At 46.9% G+C, this 17032-nt stretch overlaps 2 long non-coding RNA genes across 3 annotated transcripts in view; one reads left to right on the top strand and one right to left on the bottom strand.

Moving 5' to 3' along the window:
* Window positions 1-17032, bottom strand: part of LOC129385553 (uncharacterized) — a 449244-nt gene that overhangs the window by 203714 nt on the left and 228498 nt on the right. The window contains exon 1 of one of the 2 annotated variants that reach the window (XR_008613022.2): window positions 13606-13683. The exons of the other annotated variant lie outside the window; for it this stretch is intronic. This is a non-coding gene — a long non-coding RNA (uncharacterized lncRNA). Of the gene's footprint in view, window positions 1-13605; window positions 13684-17032 lie in introns of those variants that run through there. 2 annotated transcript variants of the gene reach the window in all.
* Window positions 405-7990, top strand: LOC126533592 (uncharacterized). The gene is made up of 2 exons (XR_011895569.1): window positions 405-719; window positions 7718-7990. It is a non-coding gene; the product is annotated as an uncharacterized lncRNA (long non-coding RNA).

The raw sequence follows: 17032 nt of genomic DNA on the forward strand, positions 1-17032 counted from the left end.
TATATATATATATATATATATATATCACATGTTTATAAATGATAAATGTACCGGATTCGCACCGGAACACAAACCGATGCAAGTCTTTCAAAATGCCCGCCGCTGTCTTGCAGTAGAACCACTCGCGAAAAAGTTCCTGGGCACGGCCCTGCTTCCACTAAATAGCTTCTTTCAATGTACAATATCGAGAGGTCCACTGAACCAAGCGGAGCGCTAACTGTTGCTTGGGCGTTCTACATTTATCACACATCTTCCGCTGGCTTTATATAATTACGGAACAAATGCTACAGGTGAAAAGTGCGCACATATGGTCGAGCTACAAAAAAGGTTTTCTTCTCGGAAAGTCTCACGAAGGTTTCTTCTCGTGCGCAGCAGGCGAGGCTGTACTGAATCTCACGCTGGCGTCACGCATCGCAAGAGTGCGCAGAACAATGAGCCGAAAAGTTACCGTTAATGGGGAACTCACCGTGTTTTACGAGCATTCCGCGAAGTCCGTCCAGGGCGTGCTTTCTCGTTCGAGCTAAGCATTTAGATAATCGCAGGCAATCTCCGCGGACTATAACGAAAGGTTTTCCAACACTACCAGGACGGGACAGAGTGCTGCTCCTTGTTTGTCCTTCGCGGGGTGCAGTTGTTGTCCAGGACGTCGTCGAACGCAAAGAGCATGACTCTCGGGCACTTGTGGTGTTTCGTCGGTTTTCTCTGCGGCGTCGGCTCAGGTATACGCGTATTCACGTACTCAGGAATGGATGTCGTCGCGCTGGACACGTGACATGCTGGCGAAATTGTCCGTTTCCATTAGCGCGAATGGATTATTACTTTTTTTTTTTAAATAGTGAACCATTCTTTGCAGCATTCCGGGCACTTGGCCGCAGTTAGGTACATGTTTTGGTCGCGACTTCTTTAGGGACTTTTCAACAAAACTTAACGTTTCCTTCGGTGGAACTCGTGCCATGGACTCCTAGCGCAGAATCACGCTGCCCTGCCTAGTATATAGCGGCAGAGTGGTTTAATTTATTAGGCCACACAGTCGCACGCATATTTCTTTTGTGACAACGTGAACTAACCCTCCGAGTCGACTGGTGCATTTGTCACGTCGTACAGCAACAGTGAGCGTTTTGTTGCGTTGCAACCATCTGGAAAGAAAAAAATCGGCTTCACTTCTCTCTGGAAGCGAGAGCGAAGCCACAGACACAGGCATGCCACGCGCGAATAATTGTCATCCTTAACACCCCTCGTGTGCATGACGTCGCATAGTAACAAGTTGGTTATAGAATCGACAGAGGGTGTGCTTTGAGACGATGTGCGACACGGCACCGCCTACAGAATCAGTTTGATTTTCCCGATCCTTCTATCGTGGCTGTAACGCTGCCACCTTACCGGTCTTCCACCGGCATGGCCGGTTTTTCCTTCACAGTGCTGGCTACCGGTTCGACCCCTAGACCACGCAAGCTTGCCCTTTGTCGGTTTTCTGGTTCTCCTCTAAGTATCCACGTAACTTGCATCGCAATTGTTCTGTCGGGCGTTCATCACACCGCGAACAACTGAATTGCTGCCAGCGGATTCAAAATATAATTACTTAAACTGCTCGCTGTCCTGAAAGTGTCTCCTTATCTCTAACTCTGCTATTTCTAGCTACGCTATTTAATGAAACAATTTGGAAAAATTCTTGTGGTAGAAAGCTCCCTAGAAGGCACGTAACAACTTCATGCGTATAATCATATTTGCTATGTGACCTAAAAAGTAAAAAAAAAAAATTGCTCAGACCAGTTAGAAATTTCCAATTGGAACGAATTGGATATTCCCGATTGTGTTTCGGCACACCCAATGGTAGAATGCAACAAGTCCAATTGGACAAGTTGGTTTTTTACACAACTTAACCAAATAGGTCTTTGAATTGGACTCGTTCGGATCAACATGAAAAGAAAAGGAAAGGAAAAAAATGAAAGACTAGATGGGCCCTAAGCTTAATATGACATGCATATACTTCGAGTCTTTTCGAGAGGCATACTCATGCATGAACACACTACGGATATTCTCTTCATTGGCATATCCAAAATTCACCACTTCACCATGAGAGACACATGTCGGGTGCTATATATATTAACGAAGTTTGGCTGACGAAGTGGAGCCAGTGGTTCATGAGAAATTCACGAAATTTCAAGAGATTTTCAACTTGACAGAAAGCTAAATGCTTCCTTTCCATGAATCACGCTAAAATACAATGGTCTCTTACTTGAAAATTTACACTATAATTGTGTTATTATTATTAGTATTATCAACTATTTTGTTGTTTCACGACATTACTGATCTAGTGATTTCCAGTTCCTTCCAGTTGGGACCAATTGACATACCAAGCTCTAGCGGCGTATAACTGGAACCAACTGGACTTCTCGGAACCAACTGCACTTCTCATCAAGCCCAATAGGAACTTGGACCTCCCATGATGTCCAATTGGAACCAGCTGGGTCCCATTGAAAAATTCAACTTGACTCGATTTTTTTTTTTTTTTTTTGACTGGGTGGTGAAGGGCCTTTTAAATCTTTCATTTTCATTTTTCTTTCTTCACAGCTGCCTTCTGTCAGTCCAGACGCAACTTCTGCTTCTGTCCGATACGTTTTCTAGACAAACGCACCCTATTGGCCCTTATCGCATCACGTGGCGCGTCGAGTTTGTTCCGCATGAGCGAAATTGACGCAGATTGTTCGTGCATTTGCCCCTACACATCCCTGGGTTATGGATACGTCGCTCAGTTGGTTGTTGGTTTTGCCCACTGATCCTTTAAACAACTTCTCGGGATTGACGACTTGCATTCACTTCACTTTCCCCTGCTTATTACAAGTTTTCGTATCTATTCACGGCTCTCTCCTTCTACACCGCACAACCCACCACCTCAGCAGTACCCCGAGCACTGCTGCCACCTCTCTCACTGTTCAGCAACTACAATATACGGTCCGTGGCCTCCGCGATCGGCTCCGGCGGATCAGCTCCGGCGTACCGCCGGAGCTGATCGCAGAGGCCACGTACGGTCTAACGCCTTGCGCGCAACACTTTCGCCACCTCTCGGTGTTCCGTCCAACTACTCCGAAACTGTTGCGGGGTAGTCTTTTCCTAAAGAAACGAGATGGCGGTTTCGGCGGCGCGCCCTGCGTTGTTTACGCCGAAAGGGCGTTAATGTGAAACCATCGCCGCATCTGCCCTGCTACTATACGATCAGCTGTCGGAAATGCAACTGCGAGATCGTTGATGCCCTGTGGTCCATTCATGCTCCAAAATGTGGAATGGTAGATGGAATACTTGCGCAGTAGCTTGCGGCAAGAACGGCGAGTGGCATATTATGGAATAGAATGAATCTGTGCGGCCAAATTCACTGACCGACATGCTGCACAAGGAATGCCTGTGATGCCTGCCCTTCGCGTTGCAAGGATTTCCTCTAGGATTAAAATAATAATAATAATAATAATAATAATAATAATAATAATAAAGTGATCCACCAGCGTTGTATCGCTAATCCCAAAAGAAAGGACTTCAACGCAGGAACGTCGGCAATAATGAGTAGCGCTCGTTGCGCACTGACAACGGAAATAGCGCTGCCTCCTGGTGTGGTAAGTTTCTCGAACGTTATGTACAATAAGGAACCCCAAATCACACTTAAATTTCCGCCCACGATACCGCCCACGTATCAAGAATAAGTGAATGGACGCTCTATCGAATCAATGTGCTGAAGCATGCATGACGGATTGTAGCCACAGCCCACGAATATTCGAAGCTGAACTTTTCGTGACGATCCAGTGAGTAACCGGTGGCTAGCAATGATACGACTTTGCTACAAGCTACTACAAAGTCCGAAACATCTACGCGCCAAGCTTGCTGGGCGGCGAGAAAAAAATTACCGCAACTGAGCATATATGCGATCGATTAGGCAGAAAATAAACAATCGGAAAGATTACCGCACCAAGGAACGTTACGACAAGCCGCTGCTCCTAAGTGACTGGCAAATAAAGAACGAAGAGCAAAAGACACTCATCCAGATTTTATTCAGAAGAGAAACGTTTGGACAGCTTGGCACACATTTCTAGCCTCTCTTCAAGTTCAAGCATTGTATACGCTGCTTACATCGTTTCGACAAGGAGTAATGAGCTCTAAAAGCGGTTCTATGTTCTCTCAAGCTGTGGCCAAAGCTACGTGTCGTTCACACCGCAACGGCCTACGATATCCGCCGAAACAGAGGTTTGCTGAGCCGTATCTGAGCGTCATACACATTCATTGTAAACACGGAGGCAACATATATCTGAGGAAAGCAACGGACGTGTCACCACGTGATCAAACATGACAGCACCCACGGGATCGCCGGAAAAGGGCCTTTATGTGTAGCAAATTTTATACAAAGCCCTTCGGTAAATTGCTATCACGCAGAGTATCGGCACTCCCCATACCCACTTTCTTTTGTTTTAATTTTATTTGTACTTTTACGTGCAATACTTATCGTAACAAGTCCCTTCCTCTGCCTCCTACAGTAGTGCAGGCAGTGTTCTTCTGCTAGTACGTACTACTACTAGCAGTAATACTATAGTAACAGTAGTAGTAATAGGGGATAGTAATTAGAACAATATTTTCTCTTTTTATAGTACGTAGTAGTGGCAGCGGTAGTATAATATCAGTGGTGATTAGTACCGACAGTGAAATGAATTTTATTCTTCTTTCATCATCATGATCAGCAGCAGCAGCAGCCTGGTTACACCCACTGCAGGGCAAAGGCCTCTCCCATGCTTCTCAAACTACCCCGGTCATGTACTAATTGTGGCGGTGTTGTCCCTGCAAACTTCTTAATCTCATCCACCCACCTAACTTTCTGCAGTCCCCTGCTACGCTTTCCTTCCCTTGGAATCCAGTCCGTAAACCTTAATGGCCATCGGTTATCTTCCCTCCTCATTACATGTCCTGCCCATGCCCATTTCTTTTTCTGCCCCGTACGTGAGTACTGGTAAGACACAGCTGTTATAAACTTTTCTCTTGAGGGATAATGGCAACCTGCTGTTCATGGTCTGAGAATGCCTGCCAAACGCACCCCAGCCATTTCTTATTCTTCTGATTATTTCAGTCTCATGATCTGGATCCGCAGTCACTACATGCCCTAAGTAGATGTATTCCCTTACCACTTACAGTGCCTCCCTACCTATCGTAAACTGCTGTTCTCTCCCGAGACAGTTAAACATTACTTTAGTTTTCTGCAGATTAATTTTTAGACCCACCCTTCTGCTTTGCCTCTCCAGGTCAGTGAGCATGCATTGCAATTGGTCCCCTGAGTTACTAAGCAAGGCAATATCATCAGCGAATCGCAAGTTAGTAAGGCATTCTCCATTAACTTTTATCCCCAATTCTTCCCAATCCAGGTTTCTGAACACCTCCTGTAAGCTGGCTGTGAATAGCATTGGAGAGAACGTATCTCCCAGCCTGATGCCTTTCTTTATTGGGATTTTGTTGCTTTCTTTATGGATGACTACGGTGGCCATGGAGCCGCTATAGATATCTTTCAGTATTTTTACATACGGCTCGTCTACATCCTGATTCCGTAATGCCTCCATGACTGCTGAGGTTTCGACTGAATCAAAAGGTTTCTCGTAATCAATGAAAGCTATATATAAGGGTTGGTTATATTCCACACATTTCTCTATCAGCTGATTGATAGTGTGAATATGGTCTATTGTTGAGTAGCCTTTACGGAACCCTGCCTGGTCTTTTGGTTGACAGAAGTCTAAGGTGTTCCTGATTCTATTTGCGATTACCTTAGTAAATAATTTGTAGGAAACAGACAGTAAGCTGATCGGTCTATAATTTTTCTAGTCTTTGGCGTCCCCTTTCTTATGGATTAGGATCTTAATAGCGTTCTTCCAAGTTTCCGGTATGCTCGAAGTCATGAGGCATTGCGTATAGAGGGTGGCCAGTTTTTCTAGAACAATCTGCCCACCATCCTTCAACAAATCTGCTGTTACCTGATCCTCCCCAGCTGCCTTCCCCCTTTGCATAGCTCCCAAGGCTTTCTTTACTTCTTCCGGCGTTACTTGTGGGATTTCAAATTCCTCTAGACTATTCTCTCTTCCATTATCGTCGTGGGTGCCACTGGTACTGTACAAATCTCTATAGAACTCCTCAGCCACTTGAACTATCTCATCCATATTAGTAATGATATTGCCGGCTTTGTCTCTTAACGCATACATCTTATTCGTTAAGTCTTATATAGCACGCTGTGTCACTTTGGGAGCGAGACTTCTTTTTTTGTCTTTTTGCGATACCACGATAATTAGCGTTCAAATTTTTTGAGACATGGAATTCGGAAATGGCTACTATTTGGTACTATATATTGACGCGGCGCCCTGTCTTACTCTATCTAGATTTCATCTGAATACGCATCATCGCAGCAATATTTCATATACTACTGGCGCCTTCTACCGCGACCACTAGATAAAAAGTGATGTTGCCGCAGACAACTAGCGTTTCCGGTTTAGTCTCGAGCGTATCTGCAGCTGCTAACGCACTGACATCTTTTTAAACACTGATTCGGGTAAGTGCATGCTACAAACAGTTATCAGTTTGCGAACAAACGGTTCATTCTTTCCTAATGCTGTATTTTAACTGTATTTAGGAATGATTCATAATGCGCGGTTTAAAGGCATAAAGTTACTAAGGAGGTGAATATTCGTATGTGACCATTGATTTATATTAACCGTAAACGAGGCTGTTCGTTATTCGAAGTCAATGCTCGAGAAATATCCTACATTGAATTCAATTCTTTTCGCTTCTGTCACTATTCCGTTCGTTTTTTATGTATAGGCAGTATGTATTGTAGTGATTTATCTTTTATGAAGTAGTGATACTTTGGTATATTCTGCCAAACATTGAAAAAACGTAAATTCATTTGGGGGTTAGTCACCTAAGTTGTTATGGAGATAAGCGGTGGTCTGTCAGTGTTACAGATTGGGTCAAGGGAAAGGAATCTAGGGAAACCCATCCGAGACTGGCAGAAGGCTAAATTGTCTGATTAGATTAAGAAATTTACAAGTTAGCTGACCCAAGACGGGTGCAGCTGGGGAGCGCTAGGAGAGCCCTACGCCTTGCAGTAAATGTAAGTTAGTCGAGTGATCTTGATAACGATGAATAGCACTATTTTTAGCAGTACAGCGGCACTGAGAGTGTAGCACTTCCCGTTATGTTTTTTCTTATTATATGTTATTGTGGCACTAGTACTATTCCTCTGAAGCAGAAGTAGTCTCGTAAAACATGTTGTTGGGCTAGTTGGCGCATTGTATTTAGGAACACACCAGCCAAAAAAGAAAGACCACAGGAAACATACAAGCAGAAAGGATAGAGGCTGGAAGGAGCCTCCTTCCTGTCTTCTTGTATGTTTCCTGTGTGCGTCTTTTCTTGGCTGGTTTTTTCTTAAATGCAGTAGTAGTAGTAGTAGTAGTAGTAGTAGTAGTGGTAGTAGTAGTAGTAGTAGTAGTAGTAGTAGTAGTAGTAGTAGTAGTAGTAGTAGTAATTGCAGTGAGCATTCGTTCTGGCAACAACGTTTTCGCTTATACAGTAATCGTAGTAGTAGTAGATGAAGTAACATCAGCGCAAGCAAGTAGCATTAGCGTAAGCCAGTAGCGTTAGCCCCGACGTTCCCTGTTATAACTCACGAGGCGCGCCAACCAATGGCATTCCGTGCACGGCGCAGTGTCCGGTCAGCGAGCCTCCTGCTACCTGCCCCTGAACATGGGCCACTGCGTCGAAGTGAGCACCATGTACTTCTACGACAAGTTCGCGGGGACGTGCCGACCTTTCTCCTACGGAGGAGCCGGGGGCAACGACAACCGCTTCGACAGCTTCGGCGACTGCATGGACACGTGCCACGACGTGGGCTGACAGCTGCGCTGTGCTGGGAGGCGTCGTAGGTGACGCCCTCTCTGCTGGAGAACCGTACGAATAAAGCGATCCACCTTGCGGTTAACTATAGATGGCTTAAATATCTGAAAACGAAGAGAAGGTATAGGACCCGATATACCCGCGGGAAAAGGTCCATGTTTCCAATGAATGACTATGCCATAGACGACAACCAAAAATTAAACTAAAGGCTGATACTAAGTGCCGGTCTGCCAATTGCGCTCTGTGGCACCGACGCCCGCACCATTGGTCCCCAATCGCCCCTTCCGGAGTGCGTTGACGAGCCTGCGCTAGCAAGACGCGGATAACAGGTCAACGCGCCATGATGATGCTTTTGTGTCACTCACAGACACACACACACATATATTCAGTCAGTCATTCAGCCCAACCAACCCCAAAGGCGGGAGCAAATGAAGCAGGAAAGAATTCCGAGACGACGCTAAGTATGTTGGCCGCTCGTGGCGAAGTCCAGCAAGCTCACAAGTCGGGGTTCATGCGTGCTGCTTTTCGCGGGCAAATCTAGTCTACAAAGAAGTGTATTCTTCACAAGCGCTCGTTACTGCCAAGTAGTCCCGGAGGAGGTGGCGGATGGGGCATGTGGAGACGCTGGATTCCGGCTGGCTAATGTCGTCCTCTCTGTATAGCTGGAATCGCCCTCCTCTGTCCGTCTGCACCGTTGCTTCCTTCACTTGGTCGGAACGTTGGGAGTGCAATTAGGGATGCAAAACTATGGATCCTGCTAGTGACACTATCCGTATTCTAGTCTTTATCGAACCGTAGATAGTACAAAAAACTATCGATAACGTACTACCTATATAGTACAATCGAGCGTACTAATTACGTTAGTACTATGGATAGCGCACTGCCCATAAAGTAACACCAGGCGACGCGCCACGCGTAAGCACTGCGCCGTAAGCTTGATGACATCTCACTGTTCCCAATTTCATGAACTGCAGCGTTAGCAATTGTCACTTATCTAAAAATTTTTGGTGCTAGAATATCGCTAGCCAGGAATTGCGAAGTTTGATCACCCTGTCAATAGCGAAGGATCGCCATGCTGGCGATAGTACCATCGATACTACTACTGTAATGGCTGGTTTTTGTCACACTATCGGTAGTTTCATATCGAAATACCGTAATAATATGAATGTTCACGTCGATAGTAATAATATTGATAGTCTTTCTTGCACTATATAGATTGTTGAAGAGAAACCCATACACTCTAAAAACAGTTGCACCCTTTGAGGTGTATATCTGCCACACAACAATAGTCGTCATCTGTCTTGCGTTTCCTTTATTGAAAACGCCGCCTCGTTACTTTCCCGTTGAGAATGCTCAGTCATGCTGATAAGCCGCATGCCGTTCGCGACTTGGAAGTATTAAAGAAAGGAAATACGGGCAAGACAAATGACGATTATTATTGCGCGGCAACATATACACCCCAAATGGTGCAGCTGTTTTTAGAGCGCACTCCCTACACTCTTAGGCAAAGTTACACCCTTTGGGGTGCATCTCTGCCACACAACGATAATCGTCATCCGCCTTGCTTGCGTATTCTTTCTTGAAAACGCCGCGCCCGCTACTTTCCTCTCGGGAATGTTATGTCATGCTGACAACGCGCATGCCGTTCGTTACTGGAAAGTACCGGGCTCGGCGCGTTAAAGAAAGGAAATGCGGACAAGACAGATGACGATTACCGTTGTGTGGAAAAGGGGTGTAATTTTTCTTAAGAGTGTAGAGTGAATTCGTCAATAGTTTTGCCCTCGTCACTGGAGTGCAAAAAAACCTTCCCGATTGCTTGCTGCAGTGCGGTATTGTGGCGCCATCTGACAATCTTAATATGTACTCGGTGAGCAACGGCTGTTGCCTCGGAGATTCCAGTGCCGCCATGGAACTCTGCGTCTTTTTCAGCCCTGCCGTTCACCTATCACCCTGTCAAGACAAGAATTTCCGGATTTTCCCCTTGCCCTCCCTTTTCTCACTTTTCGGTGAAATTTTAAAAAGAACTGTGGACTGATGTTTTGAAATAAATTTGGTCCAGTGGAGGCCGGCGTGCTGGCGGCGTGCTCGTATAGAAAAATCAGCAACGCAATCTGCATCGGAAACCCGAATTTTAAGGCGAAGGCTTCTTTGCCTGCAGTCCCGTATTCCTCGCGGCTGCCTAGTTGCTGAGTGCTGTTCGGTCGGTGGCTATCTAGGCGTATGTATTGCCGATATATATGCGAATATTATATGAAAGTAACAGCTAAGTGGCTTAAGCAACATTTGTATTTTGAGCGCATGTGCGCAGCTCTGTCCTGCGTAACATAATGATTACTACATACAAAAAACATTCACAGACTATTACGATTCTTATTTCCTAATGCTAATTTTGAGCGCAGCTGTATACGTGTTTTCATTTCGCGATATACTGAGGCAAACAACTTGAGAGAAACAGGCAGCAGACTCGGCGATCGCCGAAAATCTGATCTGCGGGTCAAGCGCATCGGCTTTTATTCACGACTCGTCAAAGGTCCAAGTGTAATCGCTGGTGCCGCGTCGCTTCGAGAAAGTATGTGCGATGACGTCTACAAAAGTTTTGCGTGGTTGGAAAACCTCGGAAGCAGGTACCACGCACGAGAAGTTTGATTCTAGCGACTTCACGAACAAAGGCCACAATTTCATAGGTCATGCAAGGCCTAGCGCGTACTCAAGACTTCGAAACAACACGAAAGAGAAAATGAACAGTAGCCACACCTGGCAAACGTTGTTCCTCGCTGAGGATTCTGTACACTCTAAGAACAGTTTACACCCTTTGGCTTGCCCCTTCTGCCACACAAAAATAATCGTCATCTGCCTTGATGCGTTTCCTTTCTTTATCGCTGCGAGCCCGGAACTTTCCAGTGACGAACGGCAGGCGCGTTATCAGATGGGGCACTCCAAAGGGTGTAAACTGTTCTATGCTGATAACGCGCGTGCCGTTCGTTACTGGAAAGTTCCGGGCTCGCAGCGATAAAGAAAGGAAACGCATCAAGGCAGATGACGATTATTTTTGTGTGGCAGAAGGGGCAAGCCAAAGGGTGTAAACTGTTCTTAGAGTGTAAAGCACACGTCGAGCTGGTGCCGTCAGATGTAGCCATACGGCATACATTCATACATTGACTGTTTACCCATGCAAAAGGGTTTCTGTTCCTCGGTTCGCTGTCGTTTGAGAATTCTGTAACGACACTTCAGAGCACACCAAGGTACAAGGCGCCCTGCCGTAGCCCTACCAGGCCAAGAACACTCTTCAGCTCAAGCGATCGCCACAGAGGGCGGAAAATGAGCCGCTGCGCCCAGCGAACTCAATCGCCCCAGCCTTGTAAGAGTCAAGGCGCCGCAACAATTCCTTTGCCTCAGGGCTCTAAGGTATGCTCTTGGAGACTGCTAACCGAGATTGGGATTTTCTTAAAATCTTGGCAACAGGTTAGAAACCTTGAGGCGCCTGCTCCACCAGTAGTGTATCAATAAGGAGGAGGGGCGGGGGCGTGATGCAGCGCTTCCGTTTCTTCTACTTGCGATAGCATTTTACACGTATGCTTCCACATGATAGTGAAACCGCTTGTCCGAAGCCACTTGTGCGTCATATGTCGCTCTGGGACGTCACTTGATAAGCTGGTGTTTTAATAGCGATGGCAAGTTATACTTAAAGGGGCGCCAAATGATAATATGTCCAGCTAGCTTGAGAGATTATTTATCGAGACATCCATCATAGTTTTTTGTGCGCCAATATATAATTGTTGCGCACAAAATTGCCGCCGAAGGTCCACCTGCCGCTCCTCTATGTTTACCTCCGGCGCCGAAACGGACGAGTTGACGTAATATCCACTTGACCTCACAATATTTACTCTCGTTGAATCAGCTAGTGCCGACGTCACATGACAGGTACCACCGTGAGGCACCATTCCGACTTTTAATTTCTGAAAAGGAATAGTGAAATATCGATAGCGAAAGTCCCACAGACTTTCACTAACATCATCACCATCATCATCATCAGCCTGGTTACGCCCGCTGCAGGGCAAAGGCCTCTCCCATACTTCTCCAACTACCCCGGTCATGTACTAATTGTGGCCATGCTGTCCCTGCAAACTTCTTAATCTCATCCGCCCGCTTCACTTTCTGCCGTACCCTGCTGCTTCCCTTCCCTTGGAATCCAGTCCATAACCCTTAATGACCATTGGTTATCTTACCTCCTCATTACATGTCCCGCCCATGCCCATTTCTTTTTCTTGATTTCAACTAGGATGTCATTAACTCGCGTTTGTTCCCTCACCGAATCTGCTCTTTTCTTATCCCTTAACATTACACCTATCATTCTTCTTTCCATAGCTCGTTGCGTCGTCCTCAATTTAAGTAGAACCCTATTCGTAAGCCTCCAGGTTTCTGCCCCGTACGTGAGTACTGGTAAGAGACAGCTGTTATACACTTTTCTCTTGAGGGATAATGACAACCTGCTGTTCATGATCTGATAGTGCCTGTCAAACGTAGCCCAGCCCATTCTTATTCTTCTGATTATTTCAGTCTCATGATCCGGATCCGCGGTCATTACCTGTCCTAAGTAGATGTATTCCCTTACCCCTTCCAGTGCCTCGCTACCTATCGTAAACTGCTGTTCTCTTACTTTTGCTTGACTGTTAGATTGTCTAGACTGTTAAACACTACTTTAGTTTTCTGCAGACTAATTTTTAGACCCACCCTACTGATTTGCCTCTCCAGGTCAGTGAGCATGCATTGCAATTGGTCCCCTGAGTTACTAAGCAAGGCAATATCATCAGCGAACCCTCTTAGTAAGCCGCCAGGTTTCTGCCCCGTACGTGGGTACTGGTAAGACGCAGCTGTTATACACTTCACTATCACTGTCACTATCAGAACGGAACAAAGTACGCCATGACCCGACAAGGCGACGCCAAGCCTTCCAACTCCAATAATCAATGATCGCCTATCACAAGCGTATTACTTGAAGAAAATCTCAGAGGATGTGTTCTGTTTAGCCTGTACAGGAAACATAGAGTCCGAAATTTACTACAGTGCTTCTCTAACATCGGCGTTTACAGAATCACCGACTGCATGTTATTGCAAACAGTTGCAACATCGGATAGACCTATTCTGAGGCTGTACACTTTGTTCGTCCTTCGTCTCAAGGTACTCGGTGCCGAGTGCTCGCAAAGTTTATTGACAGCCAAACCAGTACCAGCGCCATAGATAATCTGCCTTGCGGACACGCGCTGCGAGCGAGTTGAAGCCGAAGAAGAAGAAGAGGAATATCGAACCGGTCCACAACGATTCGAACTCCTGTCAGCGAAGGGTTTCTGGAGCATCCTGGATGGCATCCTTGAAATCGGCGCCGGTATGTCGTACATCGTTATTAAACACATTATAACGCAATGAGCCAATCTTGAAAAAAAAAGGAGCGGTCAGCTCCCCACAGTGAATTTCGTTCCATGAGTGTCCAGCGGTTTCGACGTGACACGCTCACTATCGGGATAGCATACGGACGCTTGAGGCACGCTTGCATGCCATCGCGGTTAGCGTTGTCGGCGTTGTCGTCGCCGTGCTGTCGTGGTATCGACGGCGCATGCGCGCCCTGCGTGCGGAGGGCTAGAAGGTATTCGCAAACGCCCAGTGCATTTGGATGCAAAAAGCGACGAAGCCAAGTGGGCCCACCTTCACGTTGCGCTCGATCAGTCGGCTCTGCCAGAGCCGCAGGGCGGCGTTGTGGCTTCCTCTGCTGGCGTGAGCGCTGTGCAGAGAAAAACATCGTTCCTGCTGTGAGCAAGCTGTGTGCAAACGACGCCTTGGTGCATGCACTGGTCCTAGCGGAACGGACAAGTAACGTTAGGGTAAATCTACCAAATCCTTCCTCTGGCGAACGCTGATGGTTTTTCTTCGGCCTCACCTCGTGCGCCATCCAGATGTGACGGCCGCAGCGTAGTTGCTGGCGCATCCTATCGCGCCGTCTTTATGAAACGTCTTCGGGGCAACACATCTCGCTATCGCATTCAATTAAAATAAAGGCGTTCAGCGAAGCTGCTTTTGTTTTAGTAACCGTGACAGCGACAAATTAATTAGCGAGAAAGGTGGCCTATCGCAGGCTACCAGCTATTTGAGTAACGTTGATAGAGAAACCAATATGTGAGAAACGGCTCTATAGATAGGCTGCACAGACTTTAGGCTGAACAGGCCTATACCCGTAACCTCGATTATAGGAAGTAACTATCGCAGGCAGTATTGTTCGCAAGCCCCGTTTTTCAGTGCCCCATCTGATCGATGCAGATAACCTACTCATGGTTCTCACTCACACCTCGATAAGCGATCAGATTCGGAAAAGGTATCTGCCGCTCTTTTACTAGGTGATGCCAACCTGAAGTTAAGGAAGGTTGATAATGCGTCCATGAGAGCTTCCTTCAAATCCTGCTCCGGCGAGCACTGATGACTTTCCAGTTAAATCGCCTTATTCTCAAGCCGGAAAGAGAAGAGATTTGCGTAATCTGGTCTACGCATAAGTGCACTCAGTCACCTAGCCATCCCCGCGGGTCTTATGCAAGAGCACGCTGTCGTTCGACCCAGCATTCCAAACAGGGCAGATAGTCATAGCAAGACGCGTGCTTGAAATAACGACGAGTGGTAGAATAAGAGATGTCCCTAGAGCCTACGAGAGCAAATCGCATTGTCGAAACGTTCTCTCCAGAATTATATAATGGTCTATCACTGTTGATTACTTCTAGGAATACTTCTTTAATAACCTGCTTCACATGCGGGTCGCTCGCCAAGCATACCTCGACGCTCTGGAGATATTTAAACACTGTACAGCGACATGCACTGGCAGTCTATTTGGCTCTATTCATAATAATCCTTTCCCGCAGTCAAGGCGACACATGAAGGTGACAGCACAAGGTGACTTGCCCCCGTCGTCGTCTTCTGTCACGGCGAAGTTTATCATGACTACACTTTGTATTTGCACACGTCCTTCTTCTCGGATATTTCGGGCGCACTCACAGTTATCGTGGCTTGGTCAGTCTTATGTTCTATCGGCAGGCCTGCCACACGCCCAAGCGAGCTTGTATGTCCACACGCTTACATTCGCTTGATCTGTCTAAAAGATCTTCGTCGAGTGATTGATTTCACAATACTGGTTGGCATAACGTAAAGATTGGTATCTATTACTTTTCCTCTTCGCTCTTCGTTAGTAGTTTGAGCGGCGCTCGACCTACGTAATTATTATGATCGGCCGGCCGCGACCGGTAGTTCAAAATACAGTAATAGAATCTATCCAAACAAACCTTACAGTGTACCGGCCATGTAACGCCTGTCTTGCGGCGCATAGAAAACTACAAGTTGAATGATTATTTAAAATAAGTTATGCAGAAAACATCGACGATGACTGTCAAGGTAAGCGAACACCTCTCTGAATTCATTGGATTATTCGTGAAAATTGCCCCCGCACCGCCGTTACTTCCCTATGCTCCGCAGTAATGGCTACCCACACGTTGCTGCCCAGACTCGCGTTATTGGCGTAACGTTCCTCGTCGAGAATAGCGGCATACACGTTGGCGCCGAGGTAGTCTCGCGTCGCTTTTTGATATTCTGTGCCTTTTCTCCACGCAGTCGTTGCAGCAGAGCGCTGAGCCGCCGCTTTCGCCTAACCGCTACGTTCATTGACCCATAGCGTGACGTCAGCGCCTCTCCGACCAACCAGTGAGGTCTGGAGACACCGGCGCTTTTCCCAATCCCCAGCGACCTACATTTCTGCCAGCCGCCTCCGCCTCTTAGGCAGCCTTTCCCTTCTCCCTACGCTGCTACGGTCTTCACATTATACAAGCGTGGTGGAGCGGTGGAACTCCGACCGCCAACCAAGAAAACGTGGGAAAGCGCGAAAGAAACCTATTCTCTTTAAAAGAAAACTAATGTTGGCGCTCTTTGGGCACACCTGGCTCTTGCGCCATCAGATATCCTTTATTATCATCATCGTCAAAAAATTCTATATTCTATCTCGTGCAGGCTCGCGCAGGGCCGGGAGCGTCGGAGGGAACGCTGGCGATGGCCCCGGTCTCGTCAACAACGGCGAGCGTGTTCTCCACGAAAGGAGCCGAAACGTCGACTTCGTCAACAAGAAGCCAGAGTAGCTCAGTTTCAACGACGCTGACTTCCGCTGCCTCGGTTGAAGAACCATCAGGGGTACGTGTGAACGACGCCACGAATGGGCCTCTAACAGGCGGTCAAAGATACCCTGATGGTTAGAGATGTCTCCCCCTGCCGAGCCTTTCGGCGAGTGAGTTCGGATGTTTTGTGTGTTTCAGCATTGTTTTCACACACTGTAAACTCCTAAGATATTCCTTGTGAATACGTTCCTTTGATTTGCATAATAACTTAAAGAAGTAACCGTGCTTTCCTCATGTGCGAGCTGTACCTATGCATCGCTGTGTTTGTCGGTACCAAGGAGTCGCGCTAGGACTCTTCAGCGTTTCTCATCAGCAAATTAGAAAAGATCCAGAATCGGGGAGTCAGTTTTGAAAAGCTACGAGTCAGGCAACCAAGCCTATTCTCACTCCAGTCAGTACAACTTTGCCTCTTAAAGGCAACAAAGCTAATCAAAATCTCTTCAGCAGTGTATAATGAGAGCGCTTGGGCGTTTCCCGTGTACTTGAATCGGGAAGTTGTCGAACTAAACTATCATTTCCTTTGCTGTCTTACTCTTGACAGCTTACTCTGCCCAAATGTTGCCTAAAAATTGGAGAACGCTTAAGCTTCGCCTTCAAGAGTGGAACGCGACAGCGTTCCCGTCGACCCGCCAAGGGGTGTAAGACAATGGGCTACGGCGAAGCGACTACGCGCCCCGCATCGGACGCGGTGAGCGTCGAGCAACGCAGCGTTCGGCGCGGCAACGAAATGAGCGCCTGAGCAAGCGACGCACGCCTGACCCTTAGAAACAGCTCGTTTCTAAGGCAACACCGCATTCACTAGACGCGCTTTTGTACCGCTTTGAAGCATCGAACTCGTGGCTGAGTGGTGGTATTGCAGTATCGTCACTACAGAAAAAAAAAAAAAACTCGTGGCTGAGTAGTACTGTCTCCGTCTCACACTCCGGAGACCC

This window comes from Dermacentor andersoni, chromosome 7 (assembly GCF_023375885.2).
Source record: "Dermacentor andersoni chromosome 7, qqDerAnde1_hic_scaffold, whole genome shotgun sequence".
NCBI lineage: Eukaryota > Metazoa > Arthropoda > Arachnida > Ixodida > Ixodidae > Dermacentor > Dermacentor andersoni.